Here is a 27,266-nt window from a genome sequence, read left to right on the forward strand (position 1 = left end):
GATCACTCAAAGTGGACAAATTCGATATGCAAATTTATATCTTACGTGAATTCGTTACGTCGTGTGTAAGAGTTCAGCAAAAGCTGCATTTTAATATTACCATTTCTTTCCTGATTCATGTGTAACATATAATTTTTGTCCGTTTTATATGTAATATCAGATGCAATTCATAGAATTGTAATATCATTTTTCATTGCTGAGTTACAGAGCTGTAAACCTGATAATCTCGTTTTCTGGAAAGTTGCGGTATTTGCCAATTCTTAATAAAAGATGGACGATCTAAATCGGAAATTCGAAACAAACAGTCATTAGATTCTTAAGTTTTTCTTTTAAATACAGCAAACCTCATCAAAATTGGTGCAGTTGTTGCCGAGATAAACGAATTATCTTTTTACATGTATTCAGCTCGGCCGGCTGTATACAATTGCCCTACGTTCGATTAAAGTGTGGGATACTGAGCTCAACGGCTACGTAGCAAGTATTTATCATAACAACAAGAGGACAAGACGTACGCACTACGGCTCTGTAGCAAATAGTGCGTGGGGAGAATCACCGATACCGACCTTCTCATTGCTCGGATTACGCTATTATGCGGTTCCTTTCCCCAGCATACCACGGAGTTAACCGACACTGCTTACAAAACGAGGTCTAACCTGGGGCTGTATTTCGCGCTCTGCCGCCTGACAAGACACTGCGCACGGATGCTCGTTTCCAAGCGCGTAGGTCGCTAAAATTCGCCCACTCGAAACCGGCAGGACACGGCTCTAAATGCGTCGTACATAGTAAAGGAAAGCTGCATGGTCATGGCCGAGAGGCATGACCACGCAGCAATTCGATTTTTTTTTTTTCGGCCCATGGGAGGGTTGTTATAGCCAAATTCTGAGCTTAACAACGTACGATATCCCATCTTCTCGGACATCTTAGGTAACGATATAATATAAGGGCCAAACAATGAAACCCTCCTTTCCTCAGTAAGGAAGCCTTCATTGCGGTGAGGCCACCTTATGTCACTTTGAAAGCTTCCTAACTGAGGCGCCCTCGGTGAAGGCTTCCTTGGTGCTTCCTCAGCATAAGCAGCCAAACAATGAAATCTTCCTTTACCTCACTAAGGAAGCCTTCATTGCGGTGAGGCTACCTTATGTCACTCTGAAAGCTTCCTTACTGAGGGGCCCTCGGTGAAGGCTTCCTTGGTGCTTCCTCAGCGTAAGGTAGCTCCAAAGCTACCTTCATGCGTCCTCACGCCGCTCCTGGCCCTGAACGAGCGCTTCACCTCACTGCTTAACCACGTGGCATTCGCTTGCGCATGCGCACTGTCGCCCACCTGCGGAGAAGCGCGAGCACGGTACGTCTTGCCAGGCATGTTCGTTTCAGTCACGCGTGCGGCATGAAAGCATTGCTAGGCGTTGCTAGGCGTTGCAAGACGCCGGTGTGCTAGCGTTGCTGGAGCACATCAAGTTTTGCACTGTAATGCTCAACTATTTTTTAACTTTAGTAAACAAAACTAGAAGAAAGCGTCCACGTTTCTCTATATTAGCTATTCAATTTAAAGATTGTGCGACGATACAACATTTTTAATGGAATAATGGTGTTCGCGGAAAGATTTGAAGAAATAATCTCGAACCCAGGCACGCGGCAACCGCTCCTTAGGTGAGGACGGGTGAAGGGAGCTTTCAGAGTACGCTTGCTTCCTCCATCGGTCCTTCGCTGTAAGGAGGCCTCACGTAAGGTTAGGAAGCGCTCGAAGGAAAGGAACGTTTTATTGTTTGGGCCAAGCTACCTTCATGGGTCCTTACGCCGCTCCTGGCCCTGAACGAGCGCTTCGCCTCACTGCTTAACCACGTGACGTTTGCTTGCGCATGCGCGCTGTCGCCCACCTTCGGAGAAGTGCGAGCACGGTACGTTTCGCCAGGCACGTTCGTTTCAGTCACGCGTGCGGCATGGAAGCGTTGCTAGGCGTTGCACGACGCCGGCGTGCCAGCGTTGCTGGAGCACATCAAGTTTTGCACTGTAATGCGCTACTTCTTTAGGTTTAGTAAACAAAATTAGAAAAAAAGCGTCCACGCTTCTCTATATTAGCTCATCAACTTAAAGATTGTGCGACGATACAACCTTTTTTATTGAATAGTGGTGTTCGGGTGTTCGCCTAAAGCTTTTAAGAGATAATCTCGAACCCAGGCGTGGCGGCAACGGCTCCTTACGTGAAGACGGGTGAAGGGAACTTTCAGAGTATGCTTGCTTCCTTCATCGGTCCTTCGCTGTAAGGAGGCCTCACGTAAGGTTAGGAAGCGCTCGAAGGAAAGGAACGTTTCATTGTTTGGGCCTAAATCCTAGGGTGTTACGTGTCAAAACCATGATCTGATTATAAGGCACGCAGTAGTGAGGGACTCCTGATTAATTTTGACCAACTGGGTTTCTTTAACGGTGCATGGGTCCGGTGCACGGGCGTTTCTGCATTTCGACCCCATCGAAGTGCAGTCGCCATGGCCTGGATTCGATCCCGCGACCTCCTGCTTGGAAGCGTAACGCCATATAGGCACTAAGCAACCACAGTGGGTACACCTTAGGTGTCAGCGGAACGTGAACAAATAATTTTCTCAAGTGTTCCCTTACTAGACGGGAAACGGAACTGCAAAATGGCTTCATCTTCCTTCCGTCCCCCACAGGGCGAGAGGAGAACCTAAAGAAAAAAAACAATAATTAATCTGAGCTTTTCGCAGAAACGGGGCCTTGTATACGTCTCCGCGCGCACCTCACAGGTATACGCGGCACGAGAGAGAACATGCACGAGTTCCGAGTAGCGAGCAATACGCCAAGCTACAGAGCCGCGCCAAAACCCTGCAGAAGACGGCCTGCTCCTCACCGGGCGGCATCAGTTTTCCCGTCATTCTCGGTCCTCCCGCTTTTGTTCTCCCCTTGTGAGCTGCGTGCGCGGAGGGCTGCCGGGCACCGCGTTCGCGCGCGCCCCAGAAAGCGGTTTTCTCCTGGCCCGCCGTTTGACAGCAGTTCGGTTCATTAGTCATTGTAAGGCACAACAGCGCACGGCACGGCCAGCTGCTGCATATAGGTGCACACGGGGAGAGCCGGAGAGCAACCGCGCACGCACCAAGACTCGAGAAAGAAAGAGTGGACTCGAACTCTGGGCCAAACTACACGCAAGGAAGGGGAGCGAGTGAAGAAAGGACGAGGACGAAAGAAAGTAACGAGGAAGAAAAAATTTTAAAAATCATGGTTTAACTAGAAGGCGGGTGTTTTCTGTCTTGGTGTCTTCTTTCCTTCTAAAAGGTAGGAGTGGAAGGAGGGGGGGGGGGATCGCTGCTGGGTGTTAGAGGAGCAAAAAAAAGGGGGTGCACGGTGTGTAAGGGGAGGGTGGGGGGTATTCTCGTGAGAGAGAAGCTAATTACTGCCGTTGTAGCGGCGCTTTCTGAGGCGCTGTGACCTTAGACAGCCGCGTCTTGTGTTCTTTATTCGGTGTTCCCGCGAAGAAAAATTTGTTTTTCGCGTCGACCCGGAACCTGCTCCCAGAATGAACTAGCTCCCTCGGATCCTTTTTGGCGCGCGCGACCTTTGCAGGTTCCGCCGTTTGGCTCCTATATAGCTGGGGAGAATTGCTCATCTCTCGCCGCCCATTCTTTGTACGTGCGAGTGTGTGTGCGTGCGTGTGTGCGTGCGTGTGTGCGTGCGTTTTCTCGGTAGTAAAAACTAAAATGCGAGCACTTGGCCTCTGACCCGGACAGCTTGTCTTCGCCTGCCCCGACTATAGACGTACGCGACTGGGGTGGTTTCATAAATCGGTATTTGTCTTTGACAGAGCTGTAGTTAACTCTTCAGTCTTAAGTAAAAAGCCTGACCGCCTTCTTTGTTTTTCGTTGTTGCTCCGTTTTTTTCGTGCTGCTCATTTTCGCTGCTGATTCTTTCTTTGCGCCGCCGGAAAGATCTACGGCATTCAGTTCGCAGAAAGATTTCTTCATTGATGAAGCTAGTCGACTGCCTGTCGTGATGGCTCAGTCACTATGGCACTCGGGTGCTGAGAACGAAGAGGCGGGTTCGACTACCTGCCGCAGCGACCGTATATTTATGAAGGCGAAAGGCGAAAGCGCTCGTGTACTTAAAATTCTATGCGAAGATTTAATCTTAGAATCCCTGGTGATCAAATTTAATTATGTGCCCTTCACTGTACGACATCGGATCATAACCCACTGTGAACTTTTGGTGTGCGTTAAGTCTCGCAATTTTCTTAAAGCTAGCCGACTTGCTTTTCTATCGTCGATTGCTAGCCCCTACAAAAAATCGTTACACAATTTTTGTTACCTTTTTGTTGACTTCTCCTTGCCTTCAATTGACTTTCTGTTTAGTTTTTATTAGACATCACGCATGATTGTTGCATACTCTGGATCACTTGGTTCTCAGTCATGGACACGGAAAAAAATCAAAAATAATTCAAAGGTCAAAATGGAGGCGATACGACAGCTTGTGTATCCGCGCTTCTATTCCATTGTATCCCGCGTTTTTTAGCGTGACATGTTCACCAGGCTTGCTCCTATACTTTGCTGCATCGTATTTTAGCGCTTCTTATATAAGAAGAAAAAAACTCCACCATCTTTTTTGTTGAGAAAGAAGCGTTATGCAGTTTACTTCTACAGCCACTCGGGCATCAATCATAGGAAGTTAAAGCGTCTTTGCATTATGCATACAATCACACTGAACGGCGTCTATAACTGCATGTCAGAGTGCCTCTGTAAGTTACATAAATTTACGTGTTTATTTTTGACTAATCGTATTTGTGAGCCTATTTGAACTGTTAAGCTGCGATCTGTTGCCTTTATTTATGGACGTATAATGTCTAAATTTAGCAAGAGCAGTCACGTACCGCTTCTGCAGTGAAAGGTACATTCTACGCGAAAATTTTCTGTACGCTTACTACCTGCGAGTGCATGCGTGAGTTTAAGCATGATCAACTGTTTGATACACGGGGTTCAACGTCTCAAAGCAAAACTGGGCTATACGATCCTAGAGGATCGAGAGCTCTACATTAAAGAGACCCAGGGCCACCTGGGGCTTTTTCACGGGCACCTAAATCAAAAGGACCGCGAGCGTTTCTGCATTTAGCCCCTATTTAAATTTGGTCGCAGCTGCTGGCACCTTAACTCGTGACCTCGCACTTAGCGGCAGCACGCTACACAAAGCTATCTGCTAAGCTATCACGATGGGTCGCGATGAAGCTTCGTCGTTTTTCGATGACAAAAAGAGCATCGGCGAGTCACGGGTACGCAGCTGCTCCGCATGTATATACCTTATGCATATATCGTTGTCTGCGACGCTCTTGTGAACTTGTTGATCCTTAAAGGAAAAAATAAACAAAGAAGAAAAGTGAGCTAGAGAGAGAGGGAGAGAGCGAGCGCAAATTATGAGTGAAAGGCAGGGATGTTAACTAAGTCTGAGCCCAGTTGGCTACCCTACACTGGGGAAGGGGAAAGGGGGAGGGAGCTAGAAAAGGCAGTAATACGAGCAGCCCCGGTCACCCGAGCGGTTTGCTGTCTTGCTGACATGCATCGCCCTCGGGTTTATAGCCGCGCACACCAAAAGTCAGAACAGCAGAACAGGGCAAGAGGAAGTTTCTTCGCGTGTACGTGGGACGCAAAAGTGGAACGCCCACAGGAAATAGCTGTGTTCTTGCACTTCGATTATCAACCGCAAACCGCCAGCGGATACACGTATCCCCGAATATTACTTGCAGTTCGTGTGTAGCATTCGTATACGCAGGAGAGAGAGACTCGCTATTTCAACGATCCACCTGCGTACGGCATAGACGTACGCGGAAGTGAACTATACGCCGAACAAATGAGAGGCTGTGAGGAGAAATAACATAGAAATGTCCGAGCTGCGTATTACGGCGAGAACGCAGAGTGCGGACGGATGAAGTGGCGAAGATTGTGCGTTATGCTTCTTCGCAGCAACCTAGCCCGTGGGGTGCCGATGCTTGGCACCGTATACCTTTTGGGGGACGCGCCACAGGCGAACCTGCTTCCTTCCTTTACGAACAATATAAAGGTGAGAGAAAATAAATCGGGAAGAAAGAAAAAAGAAAGAGAAGGAAAGCAAGAGCAAAAGGAAAAAATATTTTTTTTTCTTTTTTTACGCGCACCTTTGCACAGCGTTCCGGGCGTCCGCTGGATCTCTGAGTGGTGCCATTGTTGTCAGTTTCATCGCCGCGTTCGTGTGTAAGATGATAACGGTCCCGGAAATATGTATAGCGTGGTCTATACGAAGCACGGGGCAAGAACCCGACCAGAAAGAAACCGGATACGCACTGTGGCGCTCGGCGCACATATATACGAACTGGAATCGCAACGTCCGTTGTGATCAGTGCCAGCGAGAAGTTTCGGGCGAGCTCTCGACTCTTTTCTTTTTCAGAGGTTTAAGCGATGAAGGGTTCGCAGGAACCCTTCGAGTTTCCTTCGAGCGCCTTCGCTTGGCTTGGCTCGTAGCCGCGCGCGCCTTGCACCTCGCCTGCAACTCAGTGAAGGGGGTGTGTACATCACACCCCCTTAACCCCCTCCCCCCATCTCGCCCACCCCTTCCTGTGCGGCTTCTGGCACGTGATTATTGTTGTTAGCTGCGACTCTTCGGGAAGAGTGGGTGGATGAGACTGTTGCAGCCCCTTTGGAGACGCTTTCAGAGACCCGCGGAAAAGAGTGCGATGCTGTCAGTGCCGACGTCGGATCGCGCGACCGGTTTCTTCGGCGTCTTCAATGTATATATCGCTCGAGTGTATATCGCGGGTCAAGCGAGACGTGCAATTCCTCCGCGCGTCTTTTCATCTGGCTTTCCTTGCGAGCAATATCATGCGATGCGCTAGATTCGAAAATAAAGGGCTTATCCGCGGCACTTTGTGGAACGCGCGTTTTGTGTATCGACGAGCAATAAGCTTTTTCGCACACTCATTTGCACGCTATTTAGAAGCATAAAAGACAGGACTATCTTACAAATGTCAGTAAGAAGGAAGAGACGGAGAGGCGTCGAAAGGATGGCGGGAGAATTACAAATTGTACTGGTGTAGTGACATAGTAAATAAAAGGCTTTTAATGTTTTCTTTAGCTGTACAAAATTCTTAAAAATTGCCTGCGGCAGACAGCACGTTTTTAACCCTTGATCTAAATAACTGGATGAAGCGCCCAGTACTTCTACGAGAAATCAAAATGCTTAATCGATTAATTAGCATAGCTACGTTAATTACATTTTAATTAATTATTTTACAACACATATGTTATTCTGCGAATTATGGCCGGCGAGGTCTCAAGGCGTGTCGACATGACACGAATTCTGGACTGCACCAGTTTCGAGATATTATTTTTCATAGTGTCCGACGAAATGTATCCGTGTTCCAGTTACTTTTGTGATTCAGTACATAAAAGAACACTTTTTTTAATAAACTAACAAGAACGCTGATCAATGAATTGCGTCGGACACTCAGAATTAATATCTCGAAATTGGTGCTGTCCTGAGAATTCATTCCAGGTGCATCGGCCTCGCGAACTCACGGGCTGTAATTCGTAGACTGAAATATGTGCCGAAAAGTAATTAAACAGTTAGCTAGCGTAAATATACGGTAGTATTCAATTAATCATATCGATTTCTCGTAGATGTAATGGCTGCCTCATCGAGTAATTTACATCAAGGGCTAGCATTGTGGTACCTCCTACAGGTAATCTTTAAAATTTGGTGTAGGTGGACAAAATACATCCTCTATGAAGAGTAATTGGTAATTCTCAGTAAGAGGGAAAGAAAAATAGAAAGCAAGCTAAAACGAGAACTCTTCTTAGAGGAATATGCCGATACTCAAAGGTTATGAGCGTTCAACGCGCAGCGTAACCCGTTCGGCCTGGCAAAAATTGTCGAGAAGAGCAGAAAAAAAAAAGAAGAGAGAGAAGAGCGGCGATAAAGCTACTTCGCAAGTCGCAGGCCTAGAGGCACGCAACGAGAATGCGGAGGGACGCTGGGGGCCAAAGGTCCTCCTGCATGCAGCCTCTCTCTCTACCCTTTGCCGCCACTCGCTTTCCCTCCCTCGGCCGCGTCTCAACGGCGATCGACGCATGGTCGTCGACTCGGGTGAGTGACAGTTTGACTGGCGCAGGCAGCGGCCTCCCCTTCGAGACGGATCACGGCGCCACGGTCGTTTCTCGGGTTGTGTTCGCTCGTCGGCCGACTCGGAGAGAACCGATTCGCGACAGCGCGCCGATGCACGGCTTGCGCACGCAAGGTGCTCGCCAGGGTTTATCGTCCGGCCTGAGGTGGATGCACGCGCTCCCTCTGCATAGGCGGGCCGCTGCGGGGTCACTCGCGTATCTTCTGCACGGAATTTCAGAAGCCGTGCGCGTTACATGGACGTACGCGATGCATGCGTGCGGGCGTTCGTGCGGGTAGTGCGTGCAGGTCTTTAAAACCGTCATCTTCCTCTCTGAAACAGCGCTGTAAAAGATATGAAAGAAGGAGCAACGAAGCATTCGAGCGAGAAAGCTCAACTATAGTTGGAACCTGTGCGCATGTGAGGAGACATACTTTTAGGGCTTAGGAGAAATGGGAACAATTTAGATGAAGACTTCCTGTTCTAATATTTTTTTTCTTCTTCTACAAGGTGTTCATATTTTTCTCTGTGAAGTCGTGGAAATGCTTGAGATGTTTAGGAATCGGTGAGCGTTGGTAATAATGAGAATACCCACCCCGGTGCCCCATTAGTGGCTATGGCGTGGCGCTGCTCAGCACGAGGTCGCGGGCTCGATTGTCCCCATGACCATGGGGACGGATTGCAAAAAGAAAAAGAAAACGTATGCTGTGCTTTGGATGAATGTTAACGAACTCCATGTGGGCTAAATTATTGCTCTTCCACTATGGCGTCCCTCATAACCCGTTATGGCGTTCCTGGACGTGACCACCCTCCCACACCCCTTAAAGAAAAAAAGAAAAGAAAAAAAAACGAGAAAGAAAGAGAAGGAAACTGGGAGGGGGGGGGGGGGTAGATATACGGAGTACGCTGCATTTTCAACTTACCATCGTTTGCATACATTTGAGTACCGCAGCTGACCATTGGTAAAATGAGACACTACTTATTGGAGGGAGTAAAATGGGCCATACCTGATAGTTTGCTTTATAATTACATGGCAGCTCATAGGAGCACAATAAATGCAGGATATTAGTACGCATTTCTTCTGTTTTTAAGTTACTCTCAATTGTGTCATAGAGTCACTTTTGCATATTCACGCCCTAAAGGACCACCATACAACTCCTGTGTATGTCCTTACAATGCGGGGCTAGCAAGCTTCAGGTTTAAAAATGAAGATGTAGAAAAAAGAAAAGAACCTTGGCAGAAATGCTTTAAGTAAAACGGCCGCACTTCTCGGTTGGCAATGACCTTCACGCAGTTGGGTTGACTCGAGAAAACGTAGGGGACAGTCGCATCAGCCATGGTCGTCAGTTCCCCTCACCTGGTGACTTCGGAGCCTGACGCGACAATCAAGAAAGCCGAGCCGTGTCAGAGTGATTAATACGGCAGGCGCGAGACGTCGACGTGCGCTGACGTAAGAGTGACGCTCCGTGGCGAAAGACGCGACGTCTCACTCGGTTCCGAGGGCACTGACCGTCTGCCGGGCTCCGTAGCGATGGCTTTTTAGCATGTCTTGGTGTACTGCGGCGAAGCTAACTTTGCTGGTAAGATGTTGAATAAGGGATGTCAGAATAAAGGCGAAGAAATGTCCCTGCGTACATACGCAAACAAAGTCAGTGATTTAAAAAAAAAGCCATTACTATCCGTTGACGTGAGGTTCTTTTTTAAAAAACATTTAAACGTCTCAGCGGCAACGTTTCTGCGGTTGTAGTCGAAAATTACGCGTGGACCACGTGAGTAATACGAAAGGGGCAGAAGTAACTCAAGTCAGAAAGAGAACTACATGGATGTCGAAATAAAACACCTGTAAAATGGCACTAAGTACAAGTACTGCCACCTTCTTCTTGCCTAAAGTAAGCTGCATCTGCAATTACACGTTAATCAATTACAATTACATTGATTCAGTACCTGCGCCTTTGAGCATGCCTGACGGGAGGCAAGATGCAAAGCTGGGCGCGTTGTAGACAAATTTTCTCGCCTTGAGATAGCGGCCACATTTTCACACGCAGTGAGAGACTTTCTTCTTTGCCACGACGCAGTTTCAGCCGTAGTCAGCTAACCGCCTGGTTTGGTCATAACCGACACGCTTTCAAAACAACTTTTTGGCGAAACATGGGCTTAAAAGCACTTGTATAGCACGTCCTTTGTTCCCGTCCTAAAGAAGGCGGTGTCATCCTGCCTGCTTTGAACTCAGCTGCGCACATTAATCAAGCTATTAATAGCCCCGACACGGCCTGAAACTTGAACTAAACAATGTGAACCAAGCTACCTGGCTTCTGCATGCCGCCGCTGTATTAAAACGAGCTTGCAAACGCAGCGAGCATGAGACGACGCGCAGCCGCCAACTTCACTCCTCCGGGCAATGGCTGTGCGTGCGAAGCGCTTGCGTGCGCGCGCGCTGCCAAACTGTCACGTATACATGCGTATACAGGAACAACATCAGAAAAAAAGATAGATGTTGCCGTCGCGGCGCTGACAGCGAGACTAATATGCTCAGTATATATAAAAGAACACGTGCACAAAACACTAAGAAAAGAAAATAAACTGGAGGAGACGTCGTTGAGTTTCGTCTTTTTGTTGTTCGTATTTTTTTTTTTTTTTTTTTTGCCGTTACCGAGGACGTGGGCCTGCGATCGGGTGGCGTCCACGCGTGAGTGTGCATAGCGTGACTCCGCAACAAACGAGGCGATTATTAATAGCCTCGAATTTGACACCACTGCTCGGCCGTCGAACCCCCTCTCTCTCTCAAATCCCGGCGCCGCGTGCTTGTGCCAGCGGCTGCCCGGACAGGGTTACGGAGTGCATGCTTCTTCCGCGGGAACCCTGCAGGGAAGCCGAGAGACGCGCTCGCTCGCTTCGGCGCGTCGTGTTGCAAAGCGTACGCAAGCGTTCTCCTTGCTGGACCCATGCATGGCGTGATCGCCCGCATCGCTGGCGCGTCAGCGCGTTCCCGAGAACGGTTCGAGTGAGCCCGGGGCAGAATCACTCCGTCTAAAAGGTAGCTGGAGTAAAGAAACGAACTTCGAATATAGCAGATGCGGGCCCCAACGTGCCCTGCAACTTCGGTTCTGATTATTAATGCACCTTTCTCTTTTTTCTTTATGCGCAATTAATGCACGTAACTTTAAGCACGCTCCAGAAAAAAGAATGGAGATACGAGCCACGCGCTGTTTGCTGCATGTTGCGACCTTCGAAACACGTTTTCTTTTCATTTTTTTCTTTGTTGCCGCTTCCGCTTCTGCGTGGTTGATGTTCCTGCCGTTGTTTATGTTGCCGTTTCAGGCGACTGGGCGTGGCTGCCGACAGCAATTACCCGTCCGGTAATTAAATTAACCCCCGCGCTGCTACTTCAGGTCATTAGGTTAACGTTGACGGTCGTGTTGCATACAGTGCCGAAGTACAGTGCCGGAGGCTCACCGTGTCATGCGTGCATGTTTGCCACGACATGCCTCTTGCGTGCGGACTCGGGTTGCTTCGGTGACGCATGTTCGAACGCCCGGCGGCGTCCATCACTCATGCTTCATGGGGTTGTAGCTCTTCGTTCTTCTTCTTTTTTTATTTTGTTTTTTTTGTTTTCCACGAACACTTGAGCGTGTGCGAATCTTTATGATGCGCGCGGTTGCCCTGTTACATCGTTGTTGCCGAGGTGGCGTGGACCTTATATAGCTCGCGTAGTCGCTAGACCGTGTAGGTGTCGCGCTTATGCATAGTCTATCGCTATACGTAAGATTCACGTCACGTCCACTCCCCTACCCCCATACCCGAAAAAAGATAAGTAAGGAAAAGAAAAAAAAATGGAGACAGATAAACGAATCAGAAAACATGTAAAGGTAATGTTTACCCTTATACATAGCAGCGAAAATGGTAGCGTGAAGGATGATGGCGACTTCTGTGGCGACATCTCGGAATATACGTGGTTCGTTCTTTTCCATACTGCATATCATTTTACTTTGTTTCGTCGTTACCATAACGACATGATGCTGACAGTTTTTTGTCACAGCACATGCGTGGACGCGCATGCGATGCCCAAAGACCTCGTTATTACAATAGGCGCTGTAAGATTTTACAGCGCATGCTATTCTTGAGGCGCAGTATGTATATACTGACTCTTTCAAGCCTACAGAGTATATTTTTTGGGCAATTTCTGATATAGTTTTTATCTGTTCGACCAACTTCACGCTCAGCTTTATATGCAGGTTTGACGTTCCCCTCAGAGTTTATGTGGCTTCTGACGTAATATCAAGCCCTTGGAAACAATCTAATTTTACTGAGTCTGAGAGCCTGCTTGTTAGTTATTTGTAAATGTGAAAAAAAAAACGATCATTCTGGCAGAACTCATCTCACGATGGTTGTCTAAGTTAATGCTCACACTCACAAACACAGCGTTGAACTCACAACGCAAACGCATACACTTATTAAACTTCTATTATATCGTTTGTACCATTCCCTGATTGCCATGGCGGCAATCAGGGGATGGTGAATGTTAAAGTATCATACATATTTCAGCGCTTTCAATTGTTATGTACCTCTAGCCAAGACAAGACCTATGCCACCTCCTGTTCTTGCTGTATGGTGTCCCACATAACTTGAGCCAAGAATTTAAAAACGAAAGGCGCGTCGGAAGCGAATTAAACCGAACGCATACTATTCGCAGTAGCCTATAGTAACTCAGACATTTCTTTCCCCACAGCTCATTCATTAATGAAGTTTTTTTCCCAACGGTTTAATTGTTGGCTGAGTACCCCGTGTATATGAGACGCAGGTTTGTAGAGCACCTTCATAAACCACCGATCGAGTTGTTTTCTTCGCGATACGTCTCACGTAGTCCTTTTTTCAGGGTTGCAAAGAAAGCCCGCGAAATATTAAAAAAGCCACGTGACGGAGCGCTTGCGCAGTGGTATCGTGCTGCTCTCAGGCGTGCGTTCGGTGAACGAGGTCGGCTGCATCGTATACCTGGCGACGAGGAAGCGGCAGGACGTTCTTTATCTCATCGGCAGCGCTCGGCCAGCAGCATGCCTTTTCGTCGCAATCCCACGGGAGCCGACCCTTTTCACTGAACGCACGCTTGAGAGCAGCACGATACCACTGTGCAAGCGCTCCGTCACGTGGCTTTTTTCATATTTCGCGGGCTTTCTTTGCAACCTGGGAAAGAGGACTACGTGAGACGTATCCTAAAGGAAACAATTCGATCGGTGGTTTCTGAAGGCGCCCTACAAATCTGCGTATCAAACTTGGGGTCCTCAGCCAATAATCAAAAAGTTGGATAATTAAACTTAATTAATTGGTGAGTTATGAGGAAAAAAAAGTCTGAGTTACTATTATAGGCTATTGCGAATAGTATGCGTTCGGTTGAATTCGCTTCCGACGCGTATTTTATATATAAGTTAATTTTAAGCTCAAGTTACGTGGGACACACTGTATACGAAGTATGTGACGCAGACTATCTTCAACATCTGCTGACGGAGGTCTGTTCTGAGTAGTGCAGCTATAGGCTAGTCATTTAAGAACAAACGTACTAGTTACTGGTAGTACTAATAGATAGATAGATAGATAGATAGATAGATAGATAGATAGATAGATAGATAGATAGATAGATAGATAGATAGATAGATAGATAGATAGATAGATAGATAGATAGATAGATAGATAGATAGATAGATAGATAGATAGATAGATAGATAGATAGATAGATAGATAGATAGATAGATAGATAGATAGATAGATAGATAGATAGATAGATAGATAGATAGATAGATAGATAGATAGATAGATAGATAGATAGATAGATAGATAGATAGATAGATAGATAGATAAAGCTTTATTGATATGCCGGAGATGTTACCCTGGCTGTTCGCCTGGCATGCTACTCCAGGTGATCGTACTAATATAGGTCACGATGCTGTCTGCCGGGAAGAATAGATGCCTCTTCGACCACCTCCACGTGATAATTCTCCCACATCATCGTTTACATTTGGGCATCCAAACAACTCTGTGAAAAATGAAGCAGGAGAAGAGAGGAGGAGAAATGAAGCACGCATGGTGATATTATTGATCCAATAAGCTTGTTAGACGGGTATGAAGCGCGAACGAGAATCCATCGTCCTCAAAACACGAGAGGAAAAAGAAAAAGAAGCAGAATACCGCTGGTCTCACTTCTCAATTACACAATGCACTTATTCGCAATTTTAAGTTCATTTTTGGTAAGCTATTAACTTTGCGTACACCCAATCTATTCTTCGCCCATACCCCATTGTAGGTGCGTGTTATGTTTTAAAGGCGCATCATCATCATTATCAAAGCGCACAAGGTTAATGACTGTGGTTTTTCCGCCTGAGATAACCACCATTCGTTTCGTGTCTTGTGGCCGTGAAACGCCGATGTGTCGTACGAACCGCGTATAAGAACAGTGCAAGCAAAGTTGATCGTTCGCTGTGAACGCCATACAAAGGCTCTGAGATTAGCGTTCGAATCTAGCAATAATTATGTTTGGCGCTCGACCTTCAATCGACCGAGACCAAAGAGAGGAAAGAAAGTAATCGAGAGATTCCCAACTTTCGCTTGCAGCAGGATTTCTCGGTCATTTTTTATCCGTCGTTCTGGCGTAAGAGAGCCCCGGAGAGTCATGGCCGACGACGATCGAAAGACGTGCCACCTTTCCTGAACATTTTGCTTCTCCGCCCTTCTCTTCCGGGAGACTTCACCTCTTCCTCCGTCCCCGGAGTTCTTCATTGTCTCACACGTTTTAGCACATTACTCCTGCTAAATTGCCTCGTTTACGAAAGCGGCGGCTCGCGGACTGCCGTCGCGCATCTCCTGCAGACACACCACTCCTCCCCGTCCCCCTCCTTGCGTCACGATCCTGTTTTTCTTTTTCCCGCTTCTTTTCTGTCGAGCACCTCGCTTTTACTTTCTCGCCAGCACACAGCTCGATTCGCTACATCTGCGTGCGTGCTCCTTGCTGTTCGCTTTCCCCCTGGCTCACAGGCAGCGTACGACGCCGAGCTCGCGTGCGTGCGTGCGTGCCCTTGCGTACGTGTGTCGCGTGTGTGTGTATTTATTCTCTTCCCTGCTGCACCAGCGGGGAGTCAAGAGGGAGGCGAGGAAGGAGGGCTGAACGACCCCGCCCTCCATTGGTTCCCGTTACCGCCACTAGAGGCCGGCAAAATAGGTGGTGGAAAGGGGAGCTGCAGCACCCGTCGGTTCACCCCTCCGCACGCTCTCTCTCTCCGGTTTAGCTCTCGCACTTCTGCTTCTTTCACGCACGACTCTTTCTTCTTTCTTCCTTTCATTCTTTCTTTTGCTTTCATCTCTTCTCCTCCCCGGATCCTGCGATGCGAGGATGGGCGGGCACGGCCGAACGCAGCCGCCGCCGCTAGTCAAACAAAAGGAAAAAATACACAGAGCAACAACACAAAGATGGCGCCCGCCCACAAGGCTCCGCCCCGGCGCTGCCAACGCGTGCGTGCGCCGACATCTCATTGTGTGAGGGGTCCCTCCGCGTTGGCAAACAGCGTGCCGTGCTCTCTTGTTATGGTGTTGGTCGTTTGACTGCCGCCGCCGCCGCCGCTGCTGCTGCCGCTGCCGCCGAATTCTCCGGCGTTGCTGCGTGCGTCGTACTTCAGGCACGCGCGCTCCAAGCGAGCGCTCGTCGCGCGGGCAGCCGCCGCGCCTTGTAACACGAGTTCGCGAGTAGCTAGCTCTTCGACGGTACTCGCTCTTAGGCCATCTCACCGACCGACGACCATGTCGGTGCCGGCACGACAGGCTCACGTTGTCGGCAAGTGATGCAACAAGGCCGGTGCCGGCGGTAGAGAGAGTCTGTCGAAGGGCTAGCGGGCGGGAGCTTTTGGTGTTGTTCTGCGCGAGCATCTTCGTTGCCTGTTCGCTTCGTCAACACTGCAACATGGACTGGAGGCCGTCTTCCCATCCGACAACTCGGCGTCGGCGTCTTCAGCGGGGAGTGCACGAACGTTGAGCGACCATCGCTTTCGTTTTCTTTTGCTGTGCCGGCCACCCCCACCAAACCCGACACTGTGATCATCTCTTCCGGTCTTCTCCCGGTTTGGATTGCGACAGGCGACAAGCCTGCGTGGACCATGGCTCACTTGGCACGCCAGGTAAGAAGAGAGTGCTAGGCGCGGGTTTCGGAGGCACCGCGACGTTACAAGGCGTGCGCTTCGTGGCAGCCCTGGGTTTTTCGATGACTTGCTGTAGTTGCGGCGTTTGGCCTTTTATTGTTATAACAACGAAAATATTGGATTCACATTACCCGCTCGCGCTGTTAATGCACGTGAAAAGATGTTCCGAGCGTGATTGTCGTTCACGTTGTATAACGCGAGGTCGCTGGTTTTAACGTATTTTTTGCGTTTTCGTAAGCCCGCTGTCGTATTATTTCTCCATTACCTCGTCGACGACTTGTTTGCAAAGTTACAAAGAAAGCTGGTCTGTTTTATTACAGTAGCTTTTTCCGCTAATGTTTGTCGAGAGATAGCGAAGTTTTGAAATCATAGAAAAAAATAAGAATTATCTAGTAATACTGTGTAGACTTTAGAGTATACAGAGTCGGAACTTTAACGTATATTACACTTACGTGTCATTGTACTTAACCCTGCGATTTAGACATTGGTCTCTCTTTTGAGTCACGTTTTAAGTTCATGTACATGACGTCAAATGTGAATACACAAAAGAATGAAGGTCGGATAATCGGGAGGTATTTGCGGCAAGTAGAAATGTACGATGCAGATCCTGAAATTGTTGTTGATTATTCGCTTCCTCGTAAAACAGGGAAAAAAAAAAGTCTAACAATAGCTCAGCCTCGCCAGCCCTCAGCACTTCCTTTTGTCCGTTGCGCGTTGAAACAATGCCCATATTGCGTCTTGGAAAACATCATCCGTCACGGTTTTTCCTCCGAAGTGCAAAATACAAGAACAACTTCGTATGTTTGGTTTTCAGTTTGGAAATTATGGCGTCAGTTTTATAATATGCCATCGTTGAAGGCGGTATCTGCTCTGTAGTCTTCATTCAGCTGTTTGATATATCCCTTAAATTTAATTGCTCCACGAGGGGCATGTCTTATATATAGCAGGCAGTGTGAACTCTTCGAAGTCCAATCATATGTATCGTTCATATATGTAGCTTCACCTGGATAAGGGAATGAAAATGGCGGAGCAGAGATTCGCGCAGGTTTTTCTGGAAAATGGATGGCGTGCACAGCTTCAGACATGGTGCTTTAAATAAAACTTATCATTTTTATGCATGCTTCGTTCTGCTTACCTGAAGTGTTCACCAGCCGTTGTTGGGTCCTTTCATCTATCCATTATGTCATTTTTCTTGTACTATAATTCGCGCTAGACAGCAGTTAATTACTATAGCATTGATGAAAGTGCGCGACCTGAGATAGCCTTAACTCGCTGTTGACGTCAGAGCGTGTCTTACGCGTGTGAATGGCGGCCGCTTTAGTGTAGTGGCTGCCTTCCAAAATCTCATCCTCTCTACTTGTCCAAATGTCCGAGGAAAAAAATAATAATAATAAGCCGTAAGCAAACAGGCATAATAAGGCTAAAGTGTTCGGCACTGAGAAGCTCCAGAAATGGTTACTTCCCGTTGCTCAGCATGTCAGTAATAGCAGTGCAGTGCGTTTTGGCTTCCGCAATGTTTCGTCTTCACTGATACTTTCTTCTGCTGCTATAGATGATCTTGAAGCAGCTATTTCCGCGACACGCTTTGCAGACCTCGTATTATTTGTTCTATATACCTGAACAAAGAACGGCTTGCATAGACAATGACCAGGCCTAGCTAACGACTCCCCTCCTCTCTCTCTCTCTCCCCCCCTCCCATGCCCCTTTATTTTTTCTTGCTTTTTAAGTAAACTGGCACTTAATTAACACGGCGGTAACAGGATGCGTGGAGCCGATGCATATACGTTATATGCGAAACTATTGTAGAACGCGCAAGAAAAAAGTTTCATCACTAGTCATGCAATGCCGACGTGGGTGTGATGCAGACTACTAGATCAGTTTTTGTTGATATTATTATCATTATTATTATTCGATACATATAACGCTTTATTGACTACCGAGTTCTTTCTGTTCCGTTTAGAGTGCTTATCTGGGGAGTATATATGCTTAAAAGGGTTATAAAGCGTAGTTTATGAGAATGCCGCAGAGGGCTTCGAGGTCACTGTATATAAATAGCGTGCAGCCTGAATTTACAGATACAACAAAAAAGACACAACACGACACATCCAGGTGCGATGTCGCCCAACTTCTGCCCTCCCTGTAAATTTGGGATGTGCGCTACAGATAGCCATGAACCAACTGGCTCATACAAAACCGTTGTTCGCGCTGGAAGCACACCGATAGCTGTGCGGTGAAGCTTGCCCTAGAAGTATAGTAATAACTTTGCCGCACATAATACGAATGGGAATTCTGTCTGCGTGTATGTGGAAGTCTCGATTTTCATATAGAAAACATAGTGCGACGCTTGCCAATCGCACATGACGTGTGATAGAATATTTGCTCTTTATCGGCGACCCATATTTCTCGTTTGATTTATTTGTAATGTTCGAGACGACGTTGAAATTCGCCACATCAAGCCGATTTCTCGTATCTTAAATTTCTTTTTCTTTAAGGCGAGTTGGTCGTGGAACGTGCATTACAGAGTATGAGAGAGAAATAAAAAAGGAAAATTGTCAATTGTATATTGAACTTCAGAAGCCTAAGTGCCCACTCGATCCATATATTGCGTCGTTGGCGATTATTATCCCTAAAATAGATTAATAGCAAAAAGAAGTGCGCAGTTACTTCCATTTTCTTTTTATTTCTTCCTTCTGCTTGTTTTTTTTTAATGCTGCGGCAACAGGGAAACTTATTGCAAGTAAAAAAATTCAGTCGCACGGCACTGTGAAGATATTGTTACAACCGGCACTCGATCGCGTTCACTTAATAATTAGTCGAAAGAAACTGGAAAACAACCGCGATTAGCAAACGTTTTCTCCTACTATCCTTTCCAGATTCCTACAATTTCGTAAGCGTTAACCATGCACTAGCGATAATAAATGAACTACGAAAGGGACTTTTGAAGGAAGCAGACGAGAAGGAAAGCTATTTCAATTAGTGGACAATGTAACACGCGTCGAACCTTACTAGGTACACTAATACGTCGCTTTCTTGCATATATCAGCGCTATCTATAGGGCCCCGTGACGCAAGAGACGGTGCACGGACGATTTCTCAACCCTTGTAATGACCACAGTGTTCGATATCAGTGTAGTGGTGGGGAAGGTGAGATTGCCAAGTTAGTGAAAAGCGAAACGAACATGTTTAAGGCAGCTAGGAATCGACTTCGAGTAATATCGCAAGTAGAAAAACATCGAGGCTATCACCATCGCCATCCCGAGTAGAGTGAGTAGGAAGATATCAAAGATGTATAAACTGAACTCTGCGACAGGGCTCGGGAAGCTGCCAAAACTCTGCCCATGTATACTGTCACGCTGTGTTGTGAATGAGCAGCTTTGATATTTTTGCCCTTTTTTTTGACTGACGCCACATAGCACAAATGTCCACGTACGGCAGTTTCGTCATTGCACCGTTCCACAGGTATTTCCATAATGTTGTTCCTTCTCGTTTTTATAAGTCTGGCAAACTATTCGGTTCGTAGTGTCAATGAAGAGATGGCGTCCAGAATTTGCATACTGTTCCTTAAGAGTGTATTGCGCTCGTACGAGATCATAACAATTTGCGCCATGCGTACGACGTATTGTGCCATGTACATTCTTTGAACGTTTAATGCATTCGAGGTGACTGCTCGAGCTGCGTCTCAACAGACGGCGTAGCCATCTTACGATGATTCTTACCGTTGTCGCCTGTCGAGAGATGGCGCCAGGCTATGCGACTGACCTTCCGGTCTGCTCACGGGAATTTTTTTTCTTTCGTTTTTTGGTACGTGCGTGCGTCTCTCTCCCTCTCTCTCTCTGTGTGTGTATGTGTGTGCGTGCGTGTGTGTGTGTGTGTGTGTGTGTGTGTGTGTTTGTGCGTGTGTGTGTGTGTGTTTGTGCGTGTGTGTGTGTGTGTGTGTGTGTGTGTGTATTTGCATTCTTTTGCCTTGCACAATACCTTCGTGGCATATTTCTGGAGGCTGCTTACGCACAAATTTGCAATGCTCTCTGATTAACTTTTAATGTTTTATTAGCCTTTCTTTCATAGCACTTGGGGAGACTTGTCATTGCAGAACCGCAGTGAGTCCCTATTTTCGACTTACGACGCGGCATGGTCGCTTTACTTTCAGTAACTACAACCTGCGCTCTTAAAGTGATTTGTTATGCAGTCGGGATAGCAATATTGTAATCGCGCTGCGTGAAGCATATATCCTCGGCGGCGCGGCGCGTTAAGGTAAGTTGAATGCACGTTTCGTGAGGTCACTTCATGCATACGAGAATGCACAGAATACCGGTGTACATCTGGCAAAAGTTTTCATCACAATACCTTACGCCGATTTCCGCGAATAAGCTCTCTGAAGAACATTCGATGCTTCAAAGCCCTATGTAGTGAGATAGAGGGACAGTGATGTTTCCCCTTGTGACCATCGAAGTGCTAGACGAGTTACGGGCTGCCACAAGGCCAATAGCGACAGATCCTGTCAATTGAGGAGTTGGTTTGAAACAAACAGTATCTCGCGGCGCGCTTTGACCAGGATATTTGGAAGCTTGTGGAGATTGCTAAGTAAATGGAAGTTGTCCGGCTGTAAAGACGCAATGAAACTGCGTAATAAGGAATGTAATAAATTATTAAGCAATACGTATAACTAGTTTAATGCGTTTATGCACGGAGGATGCCGCTTTCTCCCTTCTGCCCACATTTTCTTCTTTAGAAAGGTCTTTCTTTCTTGTTGAAGAAGATCGTATGCAAGAGAGAAAGAGAGAGAAAATACTTTTACGTAAACGGGATAGGTTTTTTGAGGTTGCTCCAGAGTAAAGCAATGACGTGTGAGATCATGCTTACACACAACACGCACTCCCAAAGCTAATAAACGTGAACCGTTCTGCTATTTCTATACGGATGACATGCATATGCGAGAACGTGGCTTTATTTCATTCAGCACCAAAGAAAGGCATCAACGACCAATAAGAAAGAACTCTATGTACGGGCCAATACGGCTGAAAACAGTGGCGAATAGCCATCCACGGTTATGAGGATGCAAGAAGGCGCGTGCATGCCTACACATTCCAGGTTGCGTGCTTGTGCGCTATTTAGTGGTGCATACGATAGCGTGAACTTCGACGAGGGCGTGAATAACCGGGCGATTTCATGTGATCGTTTAAAAGCGTGTTGTAATCGTTTGCAAATAACTGCTTCCATCACGAATACAGGTGTGCGGTACTTATTTATACTTGTCAACGCTTACCTGGCGCCCTGATACTGTGCTTGAGAAATACTGTATATACCGTGCATACCATCTGCAATGTTTCCTTCGGGCGTTTTACTCTCCCTTAATACTGCCGAAGCGAAGACATTATATATATATATATATATATATATATATATATATATATATATATATATATATATATATATATATATATATATATATATAATTGAACGAAAGGTCCTCCTAATGCCCCTTTCCAAAAAGAGGCTATAAATATATATAGCCTTTACAAATCGTTATTAGACACGCTATCTTATGACACCAAAGTATGTTTGTTTTAGTACACACTGCAGCGCGTCTTTTTGAAAAGGGACATCGGTGGGGCCTTTCCTTCATTTTCTTTTTATTTACTTCTGCTTGAAGTATAATCGCCGTATAACCTCCACGAAGAGCTATGCAGACGAGGCAGCCGTCTGCACGTTGTTCACTCATGCTTACTAAGAAGCCTTAATGAAGGCGAGAGCCTTCTTAGGATTTTAATATAGACTGCTCCAGGTGCGCCTCTTCGCCTGGCCGTTCTCTTTGAAGTCGATGGTCCCTTTTATGTATGCCCTACCCTGCATATTGATACGTGCGGCAGGTCGTTCCTTCGCGAAGAAAAAAAAAAAACTCAAGTTTTAGAATTATGGATCTCGATCAGGCATACACGTCTTTCTAGAGAGGCCGCACTATGGCTAGCTGGGCTGTCGAAAAATAATATATCTCATATAAGAACTGCGTGAGTTTCTTGTCCCGAGATAATTTTTTTCTCTGAACTTATATTTTTTTTTCTCTCTTGTAATCGGCGCAATTTCTCGATTACTTCTTATTTAGCACAACACTTTCGTCGAGGTCCCGTTGTTCAGTTGGCGCAGCCAGCTCTGCAAAGGAGACGCGCAGTACACGCATCGCCTTGCCGTATATATAGTACATATAGAGTCAAACGCCTTTATAACGAAGTGCTCGTGGCCTGCAAAATATTTCGTTATACAAGTCACTGCGTTGTAAAGGTCGGGCACCTTATACTGCTCACTATAGAACAGCCTAAGCACGTTCGAAAGAAGAACACACTTCTTAAACGTGAATTCAAGAGATACTTTGTGAATACAGTCGCTAATTTCTTGTGCACACTTTGTATGACAGAATATGGGATTTCAGCCAACCTTATTGCACCGCAGTTCATATATAAATATAGTATGTATAGTATATATGTCATCGAAGGCCGCTTTCGCTTCGTTTGCCGTCATAGTCCTTGGTTCGCTTTCAGGATCTTCGTCACTGTCGCCTTCGGTGACATTCGCGTCCTCAATGTGTTAATTAGACGGCTTTGAAGACGTCGTCGGTCGTCAGTTCCACTTGCACCGTGACGTCGTCGTCAACTGCGATGTGTTCGTCAGCAGTCGCACCCCTTGATGCGTTACGGGAAGCAGCGTTCAAATTAAGCGATTCCACGGAGCTGTGGAGCAGGACGTGCACACCTCGGCACTCTCGTCACGTGTGTCGCTATACCGCTGCCGTTAGCGCTAGCGAAAACCCACATCGGTGAAGTCTGCGAAAGGTATTGGCGGCGCCACGACGTATATATGCAGTGTTCGTTGTAGTACAATACATTCGCCGTCGGGGACGCCTGAATCCCTTTGTTTTACGGGCAAATTTGTTTAAGTGCGAGGTTTTCGCTGCAGAGGCTTCACAATACGTATGAAAGATAGGAATGCTGCAGGCACATAATCAATCTCTCGTTATGCAGGTCATTTTACTGTATAGAGGCGTTCGTTGTAGAAGCGTTGAACTGCATGTATACAAGCCCTTCGTGTTCGTGTGAAACAAATTTTACATTAGATTTTAGATCACCCTTCCAAGTACTGACAATCTTGTGAGTTCAACATTCCACGAGAACTCAGTAGGCAAGACCGTGCATAACTTCACCGAATTAATTAGGCTCGTCGATGTGTGCAGTGTTCAATGTTTTTAAGGATTCGGAACGTGTTTCATGTAACTGCAGTCGTTACTCGCCAGACAGGCAATCAATCTGTGAAGGCTGCGTTGCATTTGCTCCTCTACTAGAGCTTGAAACTGCTGGGCATTGTTGGCCCGCGGAGAGACGCGGTTAGCCGATTGCATGCAACGAAAGCGCTTCTGGTATCTTTGATTACAGACCTTAATTAGACTTCATGGGTAAGTTAAGTGCGTGCGGGTCAGGGCATATGTGCTATTTGTATGTTTTGTCTGTTCACTGTGTATATATTTTTTACCACCAAACTCCCAAGAATTAGCATGCCAAGACGTCAGCCAGGCAAGCGCCTCCATGCTTTACATTAAAGATAGCATCTCTCTCTTCAAAAAGTAAATTCTCACAAGCGCCACCTTTGATTATTCATATTTCGATTCTAGCCATAGGGTATATATACGTGTTCGACGAAATTTGCAACTTCAAGAATGAAGATGTGTACTAATGCTGTCTTCACTCCGCATTTATTCAGGACTCTCTTTTTATGTGTGTTTGCGTGTAACAAATGTTACACTTTTATGCTCGGAAAATTCGATAATAGAATTGTCCCGTTACTGTCCCGTTATAGCACTAAAACAGGCTGAAAGTTTTGAATTTGAATGGTTTCGTTTCGGTCCACAAATGTATAGGCACGCAGGCCTGAAAGTATACATCCATTTCAGCTGAAGAAGCGAGATTGACTATTTCAAACTCACTGTAGAAGCACCAAGTTCTCACAGAAATGAGCGAAAATTAATAATTTCTGTAAATGAACCATGATTGAAGAGAATCGGCTGTCGCGGCAAGCCCCAAGACATCCGTTTTTCAGTTGCGTTTTCTCTAGTATCTTTGGCGCACAAGATTATCTTTGCAGACATACGCAATCAGCAGTGTTCTAACATGTACGAAGCATACTTTCTACGTTCTCATTTTTCGATATGTTTATTGACTGAGTTGTTACTATAGCTGTGTAGAATTGCTAATGCAGAGTCACAAGGCGTTAACATTTAAAGAACGTGACTTCTTATGTATGTCTGGCACGCGCTTCGAGTCAGTCGCTAATCGCAATTTCCCTGTTGTATTAAGTCGTAAAAGTAATACCATCGACCTTAGTATGGTTGCTATATAATTACTGCGATGCCTTTCGTAACGTGACTTTTCAGCTCGAAATACTGATCCAGGCTCTGCACCTTTAATTGTTACTTGGCAGTGCACGGTGCATCACTTTGAATCCATGATCGATGATAACTTGGCGTGTTCGTGCATTACACTTATCTTTTCAGAGGTAATGACCGTTGCGAATTTTGTACTGCAGCTAGCTAGTCATTGTAAGTTTTGCATGCGTACCCGTTAAAGGCTTAGCATCTATACCGTAATTTTGAAATATAACGCTGCTGGGGCAGGAGTCAAAGACGAAAAACTGGTTCTTACTCTGCACAATCTGTATAAGACTGCAATGAATAGGAATTCCTCGAAAACACTGCTAGAGGTTTGCAGGTCGTTACGAGACTGCCCGGAGTCACACTCTGTAAGGAAATATCGTGCAAGTTAGTTCTTGCCCAAGGAAATACTGCTGCGCAACGACGCGACGATGATGGAAGGACACAAAAAATACAGCGCCTGTGTCGTTGGCTGTGTCGTTGTGCGGCATCATGTCCTTATTATGCTATAGCCACTCTACATGTATACGATTACGGCTACAGGAATGCGCTTCCGCGTTCAAGCCGAGCTATACGTACGCATGCTGACAACGACACGCCGCAGCTTCAACTCATTCTTTACCGCATCGCAAAGGAAGCAACGCGCGGGCACAGCTCTCTGCATGGCCGTTTCGTGGCACCAGACTGCTGCGTACACATACCTCGGTGGCGGATTAAGACCGCGCGCGTGGGTCGTTGAGTCTCACCGCGTGTATATATATACATATATATATATAAAAGCACGCACGCGCGGACATATTCATACTGCGCAATGGCATGTCATGCAGATAGAGATGGAAAGGTACGCCGCTGCCGTCTCGGCCAGTCGGCCTGACAGCTGGTCCATCGACTTGAGGCTCCGAGAAAGCCATCGCTCCGGAGGGCCTGCATGCATGCAGCGAGGGGCACTGCATGCGTGGCCCGGGGGGCAGAAAGTGCCCCTTGCCCACACATCTATATCCTCTCTTAATTCTGCGTCCGAGTTCACTGTGTATACGGTTAAAAGAGTGCAGCATTCATGAAACCCTATAGTGCCCGGCAATTGTAAGATGAACGTTGCGATGGTTATTGGGTTGGATGGTTATTACACAAAGACCATGCAGTCAGCTGGAGTGGCCTTGATACAACATATGGCTCGTTGTCACGAACGGCCAGCGACAATCCGTTTCCCAGCGCGAGCTTCCTTGCGAATTCAATTTTCGGCACAAAATCTCGGAGTGCATGGTGCATTTCGACCGCACTTACAGCAAACTCTGGGGAGCAAGCCTTCGCGGAAACTATACGCGGCGCCTTCATTGTTGTAGACCGTTGACTGTATTTATATTTTGTTTAATAACCATAATGATGAATGACGATGATGATGCTGTGAACCGCATTAAAGCGGAGTGGTGACACATGCCCTAACGCCATTCCAACACACATGCATCACTGTATACCGTGGCTGCTTCATCTGCAGTAGATTAACGGAGATATGGGAGCAAGCAACTTGCCATAGATGGCGCCTGTTAAATGTAATTCCCGATATGTGAATAAGATATAAAGATGTATGAATAATATACGAAGAAAGAAGAAGCATGTGCTTGCTGCGGTAAAGCTATAGGGAAACGATGGAGCATGTTTTATTAGAATGTGAAGATATCTGCTCAGCTGTCGATTTAGGCGTCTCTGGCCTCCTTGAAGCCCTTGGGTTGAGCGAGAGCAGGGTGAAGGTAAACATGTCTGCAGTAGAGATTAGTAAGCGGCGATTAGAAGATTGGTAGAAGAAAAGTAGGGAAACGACAAACAATGGAGGCGTACAAAAAAAAGTTCACAATAGGGTTTCAGAAAGCTTGTTTATGGGAAATCATCGTGTTTTTTTTTCTCCTTGTCATTTTTTTCTTTATCTTTAACATAGGCGGGACATTAGGCAATATAATAACAAGAGATAGGTGGGGCAACCCGCCGCCCCGATCCAAAGGGGACGCTCATAGCATCCATCCATCCATCCCGCCAAAGTGCAGTGGCTTAGCGGCAGCGACGCTGCGCTGCACGAGGTCGTGGGTGCGGTTCCCGGCCATGGCGGCGGCATTTCGATGGGAGCGAAATGCAAAACAAACAAACAAACAAAACAAAAAAAAACGCCCGCGTACCGTGCAGTGGGTGCACGTTAAATAACCCCACTAATCCGGAGTCCCCAGCTGCTGTCCGGCGTGTCTGATAATCAGATCGTAGTTGTGGCACCTAAAATGCAAAAAATTAATTTAAACGTAATTATTCCATTCCAATTTCATTCATTTTCATGTTCCGCCATTACGCAGCGTGGCATGGAATCAGATGACAAGAAGTGACGCCGGCTAACTTTTCTGTACTGATCATCCTCACGTCCATGGCCGATCCCTGTGATAATAATGGTGCGCCGGCCGCCGCCGCAGCCAGTAGACAAGCTAATGGTTTTGAGTTGGGCAGGAATATATGGGCAAATATTTATTACAATTCGAGCGGTTAACTCTGCATCAAGACGGTTGCCCCAAAGCTATACA

General features: G+C 46.6%; 1 protein-coding gene and 1 long non-coding RNA gene across 6 annotated transcripts in view; one reads left to right on the forward strand and one right to left on the reverse strand.

Moving 5' to 3' along the window:
• The window catches only part of LOC135920280 (uncharacterized), a 237,483-nt gene that overhangs the window by 132,062 nt on the left and 78,155 nt on the right, over nt 1-27,266 (reverse strand). The window lies entirely within an intron of this gene.
• LOC135919775 (transcription factor Sp9-like) overlaps nt 1-27,266 on the forward strand; it is a 189,072-nt gene that overhangs the window by 93,257 nt on the left and 68,549 nt on the right. The window contains exon 1 of one of the 4 annotated variants that reach the window (XM_065453804.1): nt 15,679-16,275. The exons of the other annotated variants lie outside the window; for them this stretch is intronic. The gene's annotated coding sequence lies outside the window, so the exon portion shown is untranslated. Of the gene's footprint in view, nt 1-15,678; nt 16,276-27,266 lie in introns of those variants that run through there. 4 annotated transcript variants of the gene reach the window in all.

This window comes from Dermacentor albipictus, chromosome 1, assembly GCF_038994185.2.
Source record: "Dermacentor albipictus isolate Rhodes 1998 colony chromosome 1, USDA_Dalb.pri_finalv2, whole genome shotgun sequence".
Taxonomy (NCBI): Eukaryota; Metazoa; Arthropoda; class Arachnida; order Ixodida; family Ixodidae; genus Dermacentor; species Dermacentor albipictus.